This window comes from Lepisosteus oculatus, chromosome 4 (genome assembly GCF_040954835.1).
Source record: "Lepisosteus oculatus isolate fLepOcu1 chromosome 4, fLepOcu1.hap2, whole genome shotgun sequence".
Lineage (NCBI taxonomy): Eukaryota > Metazoa > Chordata > Actinopteri > Semionotiformes > Lepisosteidae > Lepisosteus > Lepisosteus oculatus.
The window spans coordinates 48,106,161-48,123,711 of record NC_090699.1 but is presented as its reverse complement, the minus strand read 5'-3'; the positions used below and the strand labels follow the sequence as shown (position 1 = coordinate 48,123,711).

Here is a 17,551-nt window from a genome sequence, read left to right as displayed (position 1 = left end):
TTCTATTAATGTAACACCACAGAATGTCTCTGCTATGTGAATGCAATTGAATATCTGTTGAGAAAAATTAAAGATATAGGAAAGAATAATGTGTTTTAGAAATGGCAAATTAAATGTAATAAGGATCACAAAGTAAACCACATACAGTATGGGAAGATTTGTTCTGTTAATTTGTTTTTTAATCCAAAAGTTTATTTCTTTGATTTGGCTTTTTTGCTTCCTGAAAGTTCCCCGAGGACATATATAAAGGTACTCATCTAAAGGCTTTATGTACATTCATATTGTATTGTAATGTAATTCTACATTTTCTAGGTTTCATCTTTCTAGGAAATATAAAAGTGCAGTTTGAGAAAATGAATTTCATATATGAACAAAAGCTGAATCTGTCTGATTTCCCCTGTCATTTTCGGCAGGAAAATGAATTTCTCAGATAGGCATGCTCTGCCAGGATCAGTCCAGTCTTCTTCAGAATCTTCTCAATCCCATGAAACAGAGCAATGCTGTGCTCCATCTACTTATAGATGAGGAGATGCTTTGGTTTTTTGGTTCAGCTAATATATTATATCGGCAAAAGAAATCTGCCAGATCCAAAGAAAAACACTATACAAGACTTGTGGGGGAATAAAGGATATTCGTTTGCTTGTGGGATCCTAAAGTCCTAGGCTTCCAAGTTGTGGCTTGTTCTAATCTCCTTCTGATCGCATAAAGGTTACACTGTTTAAAATACAGTATACAGACCTTGTCTCAAGCTGTTTCCCTGGATTTCCTGTGGGAACAGTCTTTCTTTTTTAAGATGACCAGGTTTTAAATAACAGACTCGACTATGTACAATGTTTTTGTTCAATAAATAGTAAAACTTAAATAAATATAAGCTTATAAACAGTTTTTCTTATTAAAATCCACTTTTATCTGGTCTACAAATTCTGAAGGTACACTACAGGAAAACCTCTGAACTCTCTTTGAGGTCTTACCACATGTATAAGCTCCATGTCTAATTCTGTTCCTCACCTTAATGTACACTGATGTGTTCAACATCTGGACTCAGAGGCAGTGGAAAGCTTATGGTACTTGTGTAAAAGTATTGGTGCATACATTTGCTGCACCTCAGCATTGATCAATTGAACTGAATGTAAGGATAAGTAGAAAATAATCCAATAGGAGCCCAATGACTTCACACACAAAAGTAAGGGACAATCTTGACTTCGTTCAATAAGCATGAGATTGACAGAACCATTCAATCTCCCTGTAAATCACTGTCAAGTAATATCTGCATAAAATCCTGGCCTGTGTATTCTCTATTCCCAAACAACCAATGAACAAACGTGTGAGTGCGCCTACAGCATAACCTGCAGCAGGAACTTTTATGCAAGTTCATAATCCTAGTCATGTTCTTTTACTGCATGATATTACACTGGGGCCTGTACTTGGGATGTACTTGGTTCTTTCTTTTTGTCCACTATTTTCCATCTCTGTCCCTATCTTTTATTTTTTCATTTTTGCGGTTGCAGCTGGGATACTTATCCTGTTATCCTCAGAGCAATACAGAACCTCAACCTCAGTTTGCCTATTATCCTTTCGCACAGGTTCTTTTGCCTGTAACAGGTCAGGAAGGCCTGAAAGATTCCTCCTGATAACCATAGAGTGTGGTAGTTTGGGTACTACTACTGCTCGCATGGTGTAAGAGTTACTGTATGATTCATTTGGACTGGTGCAGTTACAAAAGCATAATACGTCACATTTTGATGTACACAGCTGACTCCTAATTTTGGAACGGACTGGATTTGTTTTCAGTCTTATCACAGCAAAAGCAAATAAGGTTATGGCACTACCTGAATCAACTTGAGTCTGTTCCCTCTAACTCTCGTCCTCAGAATCAAATGAGCTAGTTGTAGGACCCTACTAGTTTCCTGTTAAGCTGCATTCGCCTCTTGTTGTATTCTATTTGTTTCCTGTTGAGTCCTGTTCATTTCCTCCTGTACAGCAACAGTCTGCATCATTGTTGTTATAGCCGCCTCTGTTGTTTTAACCAGAAAATAATAATTCTGGTACAGAATGTTCTGAGCAGAGTCCCAATTCTTCCACCAAATGTAACAGATTCCCCTTAACTGGTAGCGTATATGGAAGTTTACACAGCAGACAGAGTGCTATATACAGAGTGTTGCTTTTCCTTCTCTCCATATACTGTCCTGATAATGACTCCCCTGACTCTTCTCCCGAAACCCGTAGCAGTCCCAACCTAGTCAATCCCATTTATGTTGCTCTGCTCAATATCTTGTTTTCTTTCTTACTGGGGGGCTGGTATGGCAACGATCAAGTCTGCTGCTTCATAAGGTAGGTTTTGGTGTAAGTGGAACTGCAGAAGAAGCTGGTGTGAACTATTTTAGGGGTTTTATAGATAAATGATATGCAGTATAATATGTACCTCTCCAGAAAGCTATAGAACTAAAAATAATAAGTTGAGAGTTTATTTAAAAAAAAAAGAGGATGTACCTTTGTTGCAAAACACCTTACTGACATGTCAATTCTGTGCTTATCAGGTATTAAGGATGCAAAGCAGAATTAGAATGCTCTTTAAATGTCTCTGCTTTCAAGAACCATTAACAAGTAGTAGCTAATTAAAACTTATGTATTCCATGATTCCCATCCTGTGCTTCTGGGTTAGGTTACATTTTGCTATATCCCTCTATAGAATAAATAAGTGACTTTCTTACAAGGGAATGGGTAATAAATGTTGGCACTTCTAGTAGTCCCACATTCCAAAGTAAGAAAGATCCACACACTTAAAACTGTGTCATATTAATTTATTGTTGGATACCAGAATACAATACCCTATGAGAACTAATTATAACAACAGCTGAAAATGAAAATATTTTCAATAATCTATCTCAATACATTTTTTATTTCCAACTGGATAAATAAGGGAAAATAAGATACTGTACTATTGTACAAAGAATTGTCCTGTCATTACATATGCATTACATTATTCATTTTATTCAAAGTTCAATATCTAGTTTGGCAAAATTACTTCATTGGAAAAAATCATCAAGATACATAAGAAAGTTAAGTTTCAATAGTAAAATTGGAAAATCCAGGAGGTACTCAGTGTGCTTTAGAAAACCTGTTTATAAGGTTAACATCAATAAGCTGCTTAATGGTGCCTATAGTTTCGCCTCAACCAGATGACTGGAAAATCTGTTCCAGACACCTACCAGTATAAAAAGAGGCATTTATATACATCTAAACTCTGAAATGTATTCACTTCTAGTTTCCATTTGTGATACTGAGTCCTTGTTTTGCTACTCAGTGTGAAATAGTCCCCTGGGTTGAACCTATCTATGCCACTTAGGATCATACTGTATATACTCAAATCCATTCTCCTCTTAATCTCCTTTGTTTTAAGACCAAAGAGATTTATCTCCCTTAATCCTGTCAGCAAATGACAATCCCTTGCTACCAGGAATCACTCCTGTTGCTCTTCTTTGAACTCTTTCTAGGACTACAATATCCATTTTTGGTATGGTGACCAAAACTGAACACAATATGCTGAGTGAGGTCATACTAGTGCAAAGAAAATCTTAAACATACCTTCATTAGATTTAAATTCCACAATATTTGCTATATACCCATGTACTGTATTCTGTTTGCTTTTTATTGTTTTCCCCATTTTTGATGAAGACATGGGAAAACATGAACTTCTTATAACAGCTATGAATCACCAATAGGGTACATTGCATTAAATTGTATTTCTCATCTGCCACGACAGTGCCTTCTCCATGATTGTATCTATATATTTTCTGTAACAAATTAATTTGATAATAAGTATGATCAAAATCTTATTTATTGAGGAAGAGCAATGGGCCAAAAACAGAACCCTATAGCACACCACTTCTTATTTCACTAAGAAGTTGTGTCCAGTGTTTCCCATTTCTTAACCAGTTTTCGATCAATGTGCACCTTGGATTCATATGGTTCTAAAATATATCAGAGCACATCTATTTATTTTAAATATATAAAGCACATAAATATATAGTTCAGGTAGGTAGCTGCGTCAGCATGTGTAGGCTGCAAAGGAACAAGTAATAGATTTATTCCATGCTGAAAAGAGAAGAAAGTAAACACAACATTTCGGCTGTGGAGCCTTCTTTGGGTGTAAAAAAGATAGGGCAGTCAGCAAAGATAATATAGCATGGGGAAACAAAAGCCAGGAGAGAACGGTTCCTTGCTTCCTACACTGGCTTTGTCCTGGATCTCTCAAGAGAGACCCTGAGAGGTCTTGATGTTATTTATTGTAACAATAGAATTATTTTATCAGTGCAATGGAAACTACTTCACAAATAAATGTGAAGCCTCAAATTATAATTACTGTATTACAAAATATACAGTATATTACAAAATATATAGATATCATGGGAATGACAAAAAGTTGAAATTGATTAAAAATGAAAATACAAATAAATGAATGTTCTTTAAAATATGATTTAAACAGCTTTATGAAAATCTAAATATAGGAGCAGAACACTACAGGTTTTTTACCTGAAAATAGCTGTTAGCGATTAAATTTGCAACATATCAAAATGTTCATTCTTACTTATGGCAAGTTAATTTTCTTTTAATTAATCATGTAACATAAAGCTGCATGCCTGGTACTATAACCCCACAAATGTGTGTGAATATGCATAATAGGGATGTTCCACATATGACTGAATGAATGGTAGTTACCTAGTAATAGTGTACAAGTGTTAAAAATCCTTTCAAATGCAACATTTGCAAATATGATGGATATGGATACTGTTTGAGATGAATATCTAAACCAAAGGCACTGAAACCACAGTAAGGGTGAAAATAGTTGTCAGTTTTTAAATATTTAATACATTGTTTTTGAAATGCCAAGAAGATGTGACTTTAAAAATAATTCCCAAAATGGTTCTGGATGCTGCAGACCTGTCATTGCAGCTGGAAATTGTTCAGCCTGATATGAAGCGTGACAAATATTCTGTTCTTTTAAACATCTTCATGGCCATTTCCAGTCAACTGTTTTGTCTGATTCTAGTCCCAGTAGAAACAAGGATGACTCCATGGCTAACAAGGGGCAAAATTTAAAAACACTCTTTGACAGACCATTTAAAATTATATGAGAACATGTTTAAAATATTAACATGCCAATAGAAAAAAAAAATCTTAATATATATATATATGTCCTTTCCTTAATTAAACTCTTAGATCTTCCTTCAAACATTCATTTTGCTTTTGGGAAATCACATCTTATTACTGCCCTAGATTTCTAATTTTATTTATTTCTATTTTTAATGTGACTTGACTTTATAAAGTGTACAGCAATTCTTATAAAGGTAAAGTAAAACAGTTCATCTGTATTTTAGAAAAACACAATTAGAATTGACTGAAATGTATTATTGGTAGCTTGTCGTCAAAGAACATTAGTAACCCATTTAAGCACTTTGATTTTTTCTATAATTTACACGGAGTGTGTAGTACATACCATTCAGCACAGTACACTGACAAATTAATATTTCATATCTGTATGGAATACCTTATGAAGGTACATACATATTATTTTTTGCTTTCTTTTTAAATTGCTGTGTATCATAGGAATGGCTGAAAAAGATCTGTACAGACTTAAAACTTTGATGTTCAGAGTGAGATGCTTTGAATTTGAATAATCCCTGGCCTGGATATCAAGGTGAAATGTATGCTAAATCTTATTTCTCACTCTAAACTTCAAATAATGCCCTAAAGCACGACCTCCATCCAAGACAATATCACAGGTAACTGTTCAGAACTTCCTGGTAACAGATATTTATCTTGTTAGAAATCTTTTTCTGTGTTCTGCTATGCTAAATTCAATTACCTAGTTGTCAAGGTTCTGGATTATTTGTCATCCAAACATAACATGCATTACAATTGTTAGTGATAACAATTGGCTTCTTTCTTTTCCATTATAAAATGTCTGATCAGACATTTTCATATCACTAAAAATGAAATGTTCCTGTCTGTGCAAAGGAAACTACCTTGTATAAGGAGCAAAGTCTCTCCTTTGAAATTCTCCACACAAACCTATATTATCAGGCCAAAGTAGCAATTAAGACTGCTTACTGGACTGTTGTCTTTTAAATTAGTGTTCTATTTATAATATATTTCATTCTAGTGGTTTATCCTTTAAATGCGCTTGTTGTAAAAAAACACAAAACCAGAAAGAGTATCAGATTCTTCAAATAAATTACCTTGAAATATGGTATAAGGTAGAATTAGCATTAACAATCCACTCAAAGATATCTGTACCAATAGGGCATTTGTGTTTGAGACCTGCATTTAACTCAAGAATGACTTAACAAAACAAATTAAAAGTACAATACAGTTAGGACAACATTTAGAGCAATAGCAGGCTAAATATGTCATAAACTGAGCAATTAACTTCATTCATTCATCTTTTGTATACATGTTATAACTGGAACAATTGTTTTTAACTGAAAAAATATCATTTACTCATTTTAGTTGATTATGAACATATATTAGATTTATTTTGAAAAGGTTAAAAACATTTTGTTTGCTTTACATCTAATCTATGAGCTAAAAACTGTCAGTAAATTTTTTCAAATCAATATTTTTGTAACTTTGAATTTTGCATTTTATATATATAGTAGAGTTAATTACGTAATTCTAAATAATTCTTACTCTTCTGTTCACAATAGTACCACAAAAATCTATGATCCGGTGCATTCCGGCACAAATCAACCCTTGGGCATGAGAAGTCACATTTTCTCATTATTCTGTGAATGGTCAAGCCAATGTACAGAACGCAAAAAGCTGTGTGATAAACTCTTAACATTCTTAACATTGTTAAAGCGATTCTTAATCAGCAGGAGAGTTTTGATCAGTTTTTGTTTTCCTTTCCTAATAATGTTTTTTTCTCTCAAATCCCATGTATTCTGTAAGTGATGTAGAGTTGAGAAGAAATACCACACTTCACATTTCAAGTTTTAAAGAACACCCATAAAAATTAGTATTTTTGAATTCTGATTTGCAAAATCTCAAACAGTCCAAATTGGATTGCTTTTACAATTCACTTTATAATTCCCAGAATTCCAATAGTCATTTATTGCATTGACACTCATGTGAAACTACTGTATATATTTCATTAAAGATATTGTGAAAGAGGGAGATGTAACTTTCCTGTTTATACTGCACACTACCTACTGTTCCAGAGAAAAAGCCGTTGTTCATCTTATGCAGAGCCTGTCTGTGCTTTGACACAGACATTTAAATACATTTTCTGCTCCTCTTGAAGATGATATAACTGTATTTTTCCGCAATAGTTTAATTGCTGCTTACACCTTTTGATTTGGAGTCTCATGTCAGTGTGCAGATGCTGTGACTAAATTAGTCTAGAAGTATACTGAAATAGCACACACTCTCGATGAGCTTTCAGAGATGGATCTACTCATGGGATGGGTGGGGGCAAGAGAAGGAAATTTTCCAAGACTATATTGTAAAGGATCTTTTTCGTTCTGCCTTTCAAATAGACTATTGGTAAATGTATTCAGAAATCTAAAAATAGGTACATAAAAAAGAAAAGAGACAACAACAGTATTTTAAAGCCATAAGGGAAATAAGAGCCAGAAAACCTGATTTTGTGAAATTTTCCTGCAGCCTTTTGGAAACTAAAGTGCAATGTTTAATAAAACATGTTGACACGATTTTTCTTTTACTGAGTCCTCTTGGGCAGGGAGAGGCCTCCGTGAGACAATACTGACCTCAGACTTTGGCTTCAGGCAGAAAAAAAAACAGTTAACACACTTCTCCTGGGGGTACTTTTCTTCTGCTTGCCTCACATGCATTCTGCATCCTGGATTAAATCCAAACTTTGACACCCTGCCAATCAGCCATTACAAACCGGTGCTCTGTGATGGCTTCCTTTTAGCTAAAAGTGTCTGCTCGAGTGAAACATACCATCATACCCTGATTTGCAACTGTTAGTTGGGTTGAAGTTTAGCTTGAACATTTTTGTACTGTATGTTAGTATAGCATGTAGTCATAATACTAATAAATAAGAAAAAATGTTTGTGGTACTGAATGGTAAAATTGCACAATTGAATTACAGTCTGGGTATGGAAAAAATATCCCAAAGTTCTATTTTTGCCATCCTTCCATAATCATAAGACAATCAGAAGAAGACAGTGAAAGTTAGGAAACAGGTTAGAGTGTCTTTCAAATGAAGGGACTAGAAACACTAGACATTATAATGGTAGGACAGGGGTGTAACTGGGTGGCACAATAAAGAGGTCATTAAAAGGCAGTGTATTTAAGATGTTCTCAGTCTTGTATTTGAAAGCTGAATGATTTGGCTACAGGCTCCTTGCTAACCCCTTCTAGTTCCTTATCCTGCTTTTTTACTTTTCTTTGGTGTTATTTTTTAACTTATTTTATATATTGTTAGGCTAGAAGCATTACATTGGGATGTCAGGCTTTAACATTAAGGTGGTAAATGAAGTGGGTTAGTTTTTTTTAAAGAGTGAAAATACAGATTTTTTTTAAAGCAAAGCATCAAAAGAAAAGACAAATGAAAATAGGTTGCATTCCCACCCTTCATATAAGATCATGTAAAAATATATATTTCTTTTTGATGCTGTTTAAATGTGAAACATACAGAACTATATCCCCTATAATCCCTTGGTTTATGACTACTTTTTAGTGGAGATATTGTTGTAATTACCAGAAAGCTGGCTTACAAGAATTACCATTCATTATCTCGTGCATCAGTTCTGTTTATATGCAGCCACGGTTCTTCTATAATAGGTTTGGACTTAGAGTAAAGTAGGTTTACTATTGAATGAGTTTTAAAAAAATAATAAGGCTTATATTTGCCTTATAAAACAGTTTTAAGGCAGGAATATTGTGTTAATTACTGGAGAGAAGTAACAAAAATTTAAGTAATTATACACATTTATTGACTTAAAGAAATATACATGTAATAACAATTGCAATGCTTATCATTAAAAAAGTTTAAGTATATCATTGTTCTAAAATAGAGCACAGCAGATTAGTGGCTAATGCCAAGAATGCCTTGCTGGTTTGGGGAAAGTGAGACTAATAAACACTAACGTACAGTATGTTTTTCATTTGGAAAGAAAATAAAGTGTGACTTAATACAGCTTATGCTTTATAGACACAAGCCCCATTTGATAAACAAATGTATGATATAGTAGTAATATACTATATAATAAGCCTAGTAATAGAATACATAAAATGTAAAGGTCTTTTGAAGAGAAACCTACAATGTCACAGTCACAAACTATAGATACTGTACAATAACAGATGGGGGCTTTATGTTCGACACACAAGTCTTCCTTGTAATCAATAGGTTGTGGACCTCAAAATACTGGTTTTGTTTCAGTTCTCATTTCCATATTGACACCTTTCTCCACATTTTCCACTTTCTGACTTCCTCCACATTTGCTTCCTTCCATTAGGGTCTCCTGTCTTCCTTCTGTTGACATAATCTCTAACTTTAATGCAGACTGCCACCCTCTTTTCTCCTCTTACCTCATTCCTGGACATCTGTTGGTTCACATCCTAACCCGCCTTCTCTTGCCTTTTGTATCTTGGTCTCTTCCCCATGATCCACACCACCAGAACCAGGCTGCACTTAGCTGAAAAGAAAGAGATCTAAACTGCCTTCTTCCTTCGATGTCTATTGGCCTTTTCCTCGATTCTTATCTGACTTACTGCTGACAAATGTTTCTTTTTGGAATCTATCATTCATTTTGTCTTACCCAAGTTTATATCTCATCTGATGATTTTGGCTTCTTTTTCTCCTCCAGAATCTCTGACTGCAATCTCTGACCTACAGGCTCTTTAACTGCTTTACCCACCTTACTCAGCAACCAACTTCTCCTACATTCACTACGCTTTCTTCCTCCTTCTCCTTCACATCCTTCTCTGACTCAGATATCTCTTCCCTGCTCCAGCACTATAAACCTACCACCTCCGCTCATCCCTTTCTTATCAAGTATTCCATACAGTAGTCAAGACCCTGGTACTTTTCCACCTCGTCTTAACTTCCCCTTGGGTGTCTTCCATGTCAATGCTAACTGTCCATCCAGTGCTCTGCAACTCATCATTTCTGTTTTCTTTCCTACTTTTCTCGTGGTACTCTAGTCCCATTACAGAGTTGTTCTTGCTGCATATGTTTAATTCAAATTCTGTTTAGGTTTCTTACTGCTGTCTTTGCCACTCTGCTCCTTCCTGTCTTCAGTCTCTTACTTCTCCCAATACCCCTTCCTGCACTCCGTGCTCTTCCTCCTCCCCCAGGCTGTCTGCACCCCCTGTCTGTTCATTCACTGGTGGAATGAATGTCATGGAATTGACACAGCTCAGTCCCTCACCGCCTTTAGGCACCTGCTTGAGACTTGTCTGCTTATAGAGCACCTGTGATCTGTCAGTTTCATTCCTTCAATAACTCTTACGCTGTACAACAATAATTTTTTTATTCCTCGGACTGGCAGTTAGTTTAAATTCCTAATTGTACTTATTCATTGCACAGTGTGTACATTATTCATTGTGAGAAAATAAATAATACTAGTAATGGTAATCATTGTCAGTAGGTCAGTCAGTTTAAGAATGGGTTCCCAACTGGCTATCTTAGAGAATACTGACAGATCTTCTGGAGCCCATGTTTTAGGACTGAAAACAGTAAAATAATTCAAATTATAGTACTACAGTGATAGCTGTAGCGAAAACCAGCAGGTGTGTGATTCCAGTTGAATGCCTCAGTGTATTCACTCTTTTTTCCTTAGATTACAGATCTAATTAGATTACAGATCTAATTACTTCAATTAGAGGAAAAGAAGTAGCATTTGACTTTTTTGTTACAGAATGTTCTCTTGTTGTCAAGCATTAAAAGTGTCAAGTAGGTTTACTAACGTTAATGTCATGTACACTGTAAGTGCCTTCTGAATGGACTTAGAAATGGAAGGTTTTATGTAATAAATATGTATAGTAAAATTAATGTTGATTCATAAAGGAAATCAATAGCATTGGTTACATCTTAGTTGTTACCCAACCCTTAGCTAAGTTTTTGTAATTTGTATATTATTAATTATAATTATTAATTAAAATTGACTTTTAATTGCTTTGGATGTTTGAAACAATGAACAAAAACGCGGATCTGTAGCTGCTTTGGTCTTTTTTTATTTTCAGAGCACAGTTTCCTTTTTGTTCGATTTCAACTAACACTTAATTTCACATTCTGATTCTTAGCTACAGTTTTACTTAGTTTTTTAGTTTTATTTGTTCTTGAATGAAAAACATCAAATTTGACTATAAAGCCAACAGTTCCCTTAGGGTGAGTGAGTGCTTTGTTAAGATATGGTGGGGATAATTTCTGTTTTGCACTCTCATTTCCTATGGCTGCCCAGGAAATAAGGTGTACACTGCTGTTACAGGTTTGTGAGACAGATAGATACAAATATGTTCAGCTCAAACAAAAAAATTCAAGTCTGCAATCCAGTCTTCTAATATCACTTTGTTACACAGCTGGATTGAAGAATGCGTTTTCTTTCCATTGTGCATTGAATGGAATGAGACACCTGCCACATCAGATATTAGAAAGTTCAAAAATTCAAACTGCAAGGTTTCAGGTTTAATATTTAAGAGTTGCAGTTTTTTAACCCATGTCAATTACAGGAATCAAAGACATGAATACCTGAATACCATCTGCAGTATTATCAGATCAACTCCTTTTTTCCTTGCATTGTGTTCAGGTCATACAATATGTCTCAAGAAAGACAAATGTAGTACAGTTGGTTCAGGACTTCACTGGTTCCCAGCCCTGCACTTGGGGCACCCCTGTTTCTGCTACTCACTGATTTTGTCAGATGCGTTAAAATTATCCACATGCTTGTTTAGATGTTTTCTTACCTGTTTATACACTTATGGGTTTAAAAAATATCAGGTATATTGTTTCAACAACTAAAGCGTACAGAACTTTATGTACTCTCTCTTCAACTTTTTATTGTATCAAAGAGCTCTTACTAGGTGATTAATTTGTGATGAACAGACATAGGTTAAAATAATAGCATATCAGACACTTCCACGATGATTATGTTGACTTCATTTCAGCTAATGCACCTGAATGAGGGCAGTTCTGAAACAGATTCTGGTGCAAGGCTGATACCAATTGCAGATCTCATTAAACTTTTATGATTAAGAGTTCACCTGGAACAAAGTCCAGAAGACACAGGAGTTGACCAGGATCATGTTTGGGAGCCACAGATAAATTGCATAAAATGTATTTTACCAACCTTCAGACAAAATGCCGAGGTGGTTGTTACACCATGCCTAGGACATCTAGTAGTCTGCCGTAGTTGCTGACTGGCAGTGAATCAAACACAAGGACATGGTAATCCTTGGTAGGTGGCAGAGAGAGACAAAGTGTAGGAGCTGTGCGAGCTATGCTGGAACAGGGTGAAACAGATATAATGGAAAGAAAAAGGATTTGTGAATCTGAGTAAACCAAAAGCTGTGGGAAGATGCCGCTGGGTCAGTGGTTGATGCTGTGTTCTCAAAGATCAAGTTTAGTGTTTTCTGGTTTCAGGTTTCGCTTTCCTGAGATCTTTTCAGACTTTCAGGCTGATTCAGAGCAGAAACTGAGTGAAGCACTTCCTGCAAAAAGGCTCAGACAATGTCAGAGCTCCGACCAACTGTCGTAAACAATATTAAATAGACAACTTGATAGAATAATGAGGAGGACTGATTGGATGATTGGTGGAACGTGGGGAGAATTGATAAATGACCTGAGTGTCTTTGAATGAGATTCCCCATGGTAATGTTACCATCTCCCAGGGCAACCAAGGGCTGTGTGCTACTGGCTGACCATGCATGATAGGAGTTAAATGCTGTGCTTCCCAGTTAGCCATTAGTCTGTTTCAATTGTTTCTGCAGGACTGAGAATGAAACTGGTGTATGCACACTTTTGATAATAGAAGTACCTGAAAAGCACTGGTATCCAAGCATTCACCACCTGGGTGCTGGTGCATTATCTGTTGGAAAATGTTTGTGTTGTCATTTAGAAATCTGCCCTTGCATTTTAATACTTCTAGTTTATGGCATTGACTGAATGAATCTCATCCAGATACAAACAGGTGGTGGAATCCCACATAAACCACAGTGGTTTTTGCTATCCCAAATGCAATATGCTCTTTTTTATGTGTGGCTCTTATTAATGGTTTGCCTAAAATGAGACCTTCCCACAGTGTTATCTTTTGAACATGTCTTAATGTAAAGGTGCAGGGGTATGTACTGTATCAGATCTACCAACTCACAATTTTGGCTATCCGGCAGCCATATCACCCTGGTGTGAGCCTGGTCAGTACCTGGATAGGAGACCTCCTGGGAAAAAACTAAGGTTACTGCTTGAAGAGGTGTTAGTGGGGCCAGCAGGGGGCGCTCACCCTGCGGTCCATGTGGGTCCTAATGCCTCAGTATAGTGACGGGGACACTATACTGTAAACAGGCGCCATCCTTCGGATGAGATGTAAAACCGAAATCCTGACTCTCTGTGGTCATTAAAAATCCCAGGGCGTTACTCGAAAAGAGTAGGGGTGTAACCCCGGTGTCCTGGCCACATTTCCCATTGGCACTTACCAGTCATGGTCTCCTAATAATCCTCATCTATGAATTGGCTTCATTACTCTGCTCTCCTCCCCACTGATAGCTGATGTGTGGTGAGCATTCTGGCGCACTATAGCTGCCGTCGCATCGTCCAGGTGGATGCTGCACATTGGTGGTGGTGGAGGGGATCCCCATTATCTGTAAAGCGATTTGAGTGGAGTGTTTAGAAAAGCGCTATATCAGTGTAACCAGTTATTAATTATGATTATTATCCTGTAGCCATCAGTATATTTTAGTTTACTGACTCTTTGACCTTGGTTTAGATGCCCTTGAAAGTGTACATGTTTACTGATGTTGATGAAGATGAAAGCAGGCATTCAGATTAATACCACAGCAAAACGTTTAAGCTGTGGGAAGGAGCACGTTCTTCTTCAGCTTCAAATACTTAAGCTTTTATTTGGTCTATAAATCCTGGTCTGAAGATGCTGTATTTCTGAGCTTCATATTTCATGTCAGAGCCGGCTATAGCAAATATCACAGACAAAGTAGTATACATGCTAATAACCTGTGTAATTTATACAGAATATCTAATACTGTGCTGTGAAGTATTAATGCATCATGAAAGTGATTGCTGGATTTATATTACAGTACAGATTTTGAAAGTCATAAATCCTGTAAAATATTTATCTCGACCTTAAAAAACTGACATTACCAACAGGTAGTAAAAATGCAGAATGAGTGCACTTTGGTCCCATTTTAAATATAACATATATTTTATTGCTGATATTAGTTAACAGTATTCATCTTTATTGGCTGTTTTGTCTCATTCAACAGACATTTCCAAATTGAAGTTTATTTAAACTCTTAAAACCATAACAACCTGTGAAAGGGCTGTTTGTTGTGCTGAAGTGCCTTTCTTTTAAGTGTTACAAAAACAAAACATTTAGTAAGTGGACTGTTTTGTATTTATAATTAATTTAGGAAGATATGTAGAATTTTGTTATCACTTTGACATTATAGAGTGATATGTGTTGATCAATGGTAAACAATCCCAATTAAATACATTATATTTCTATATTGTGAAGCAAAATAAATGTCCAATGGGAGTGAATATACTTAATAGGAGATGTATAAGTCTTTTTTCACAGTTTAATTTATTGAATCAGTTTATTAATTTTTTTGCCCTTCATGCTTTGCATACTTTCTGCTGATCCCAGAGAAGCTTGTTAAGAAGACGAAAAAATAAACTGGACAAGTTGGAAATAAGGATCTACTTTGAAGTCTGTCTCAGCAAAGAAAAAAAACTTCTTGTGTCTCAGGATCCACAGTCTTTCACATATTTTCAGTTATTTCCCACTCGATTGATTTAATTAGAGAAAGCTCTTCTGAAATGCACTTGGCAATCTGTGGGAAGCAGATAAGCCTTTTAACATTGAACATTATTCTGATTTTGAAACATTTGCCTTTTTATGACAAATTGACAAGTGGCTACAATTATTCTTTAGTCATGTTTTGTTGTACCCACTTTAACTGGGGTGGTGAAAGCTCAATTTTCTATGCCATTAGGGATCAGGAAAGAGATTTCCCTACTTCTAAAGTTCTGAATGTTTTATCTTTGAAGGAATGCTGAAAGCTAATATTGTGTTTATCAAAGAGTAGACTGAACATGAACATTAAAGAAGCATTACCGGCTTCCAACCTGATCTCAGCTGGTTAGTACTGGGATAGAAGGTTTTATGTAAAATATAAGTATAAGCAAAGTATAGAGAAGTTAATATTGATCATGAAGGAAGTCAATGCTAATGTTTGAAGGGAAACCAGGCTGCTGCTATAGGTAAAGAACTAGAACCAATATGACACTGTCCAGGCACACTGTGATGTACTGTAGCAGGTGCTGTGGTTGAAAGTTTATCTAAAGATTTGACCACTTTGTAAATAGCATAGTACAATGTTAGCAATGGTAGCAATGTTTTCCATGGTGTCCATACTGAATTGTACACTGTTCTCTCATAGTCTGACCTCCTTGATATCAGCCTTTTTTCAATTAGCGCAGCCATTTTTCTTCACACATACTTTGATATTCGTATTATGGATCTTGCGAGTCCAAGTGTTTTCGAGACATGTTTGGTAATAGTAGTTCTATTGTATGAGACTGATTTACTTATGACATAGACAATAACGAACATTACAATCAACATATTTTAATATAGCCTGAATTTCCTCTGATTGATGCACAGCAGCTCAGTGAAGTTTACTTCTTATTTAAAGAGTTATCATTATTTACCTTGTGTTTTTCTCTACTGCTGAGTGCACAGTTTTTTTAATGAAATAATTACAGTATGTGAATGTGCTGTGTTTCACTTTGCTTCTCTTTGCTTCTCTAAGGCTCTCACTTTGCTTCTCTAAGGCTCTCAAGAAGTAGCAGAGATAACTTAAAGTAGGATTGTGTAATTGTTTAGCTATATTTTGAATGTAGACAATGTGCTTTATACAAGGTTGGTCTGCACAGCAGCACTGTTAATCTTTGATGAGGTTGCTCAGCCTGCTACTGGTATGCTGTTGCATATACAAAATTATTGAATGGTAAGACTTACAGAGAAAGCATCTTTGAGAGTTGCTTAAATGCATCTCCTAGTACCATAATCTACAGTACAGGAACTGTATGTGCGTTTGACTAAATAATAAATTAATTGCTGTTTAATTTATTCCATACTATTCTGAACACAATACATTGATTCCACTTGCATTCACAATTTTGTTTCCTTACATTTTGAAGGTACGGGTATAGTCCTCATTTCTCCAATGCTGGTACGTGACTGGTGAGACTATGGCAGTGAAGCCCAGGTAATTAAATACAGGAAGGAGGGCATTAAAAAAACAGTTTTATTTACAAATTTGCACAGAACACAAATGACGACATTTACAACCATAGGGTGCCTTACCTCAGAAACTCCCCTTACTAAGCTTTGCAAATGCACAAGACAGCACCACACGTATATTTTCTTACACAACCTTTTACGATAAGTATCCAATATGCGTAAAACTAGCATAGAAAATCAGAAAATTTAAGTATATTTTTACTGAGAATCATTGGTGAAGCTAAAAATTATTTCTTCCAATTTATACTTAAAAATGAAGGTTGGCATCTCATCTTATCCCTCCACATATCAGTCATCTTATTAATAATCACAGGATCATTTAATTTTATGACTGTTTAGGTTAAGACAAGCAGGCTTTTTGAATAGTAAGTTCTCAAGCATATATATTTGTTTTTTTAATAGATTTTCCTTAAAGAACGCAGTATAATTGCCACATATCTAATGTTAATTTCAATTTAATTCATATTCAAGTAGAGAAGTATTTAATTACCTACCAACTACCAACTCTGTTAATTGGCTACATTACTCTGCTCTCCTCCCCACTGATAGCTGATGTGTGGTGAGCGTTCTGGCGCACTATGGCTGCCGTCGCATCATCCAGGTGGATGCTGCACATTGGTGGTGGTGGAGGGGAGTCCCCATTACCTGTAAAGCGCTTTGAGTGGAGTGTCCAGAAAAGCGCTATATAAGTGTAAGCAATTATTATTATTATTATTATTATTATTATTATTATTATTGTTGTTATTATTGTTAAAACTTCTATCTCCTATATTAATTTGTGTTTTAAATGTCCTCACTTAATATAAAGTCACAACAGTGCGTTTGATGCATTTTAATTTATAATTTATTTTTGAGTGTATAATTCACATTTCTCTTTCTACTTCTGTGCACTGAGTAGTAATTACTTGAAGCCCTAAAATGAAATCTTGTTGATTTTTGTAAAGAAAAGTAACATAAAATTAGTTTTGTCTTTAAAAAAAAACTAGATAAGAAATGCAATATCTATTGATGCTGTTTGTTACATGTCTCTTTGTTTTTGTAAACCT

At 35.5% G+C, this 17,551-nt stretch overlaps 1 protein-coding gene across 3 annotated transcripts in view; it reads left to right on the top strand.

The window, feature by feature from the left end:
• The window catches only part of LOC102688363 (fragile histidine triad diadenosine triphosphatase), a 493,799-nt gene that overhangs the window by 75,357 nt on the left and 400,891 nt on the right, over positions 1-17,551 (top strand). Inside the window, exons 3-4 of one of the 3 annotated variants that reach the window (XM_069189317.1) lie at positions 16,403-16,470; positions 17,055-17,196. The exons of the other annotated variants lie outside the window; for them this stretch is intronic. The gene's annotated coding sequence lies outside the window, so the exon portion shown is untranslated. The remainder of the gene's footprint in view (positions 1-16,402; positions 16,471-17,054; positions 17,197-17,551) is intronic. 3 annotated transcript variants of the gene reach the window in all.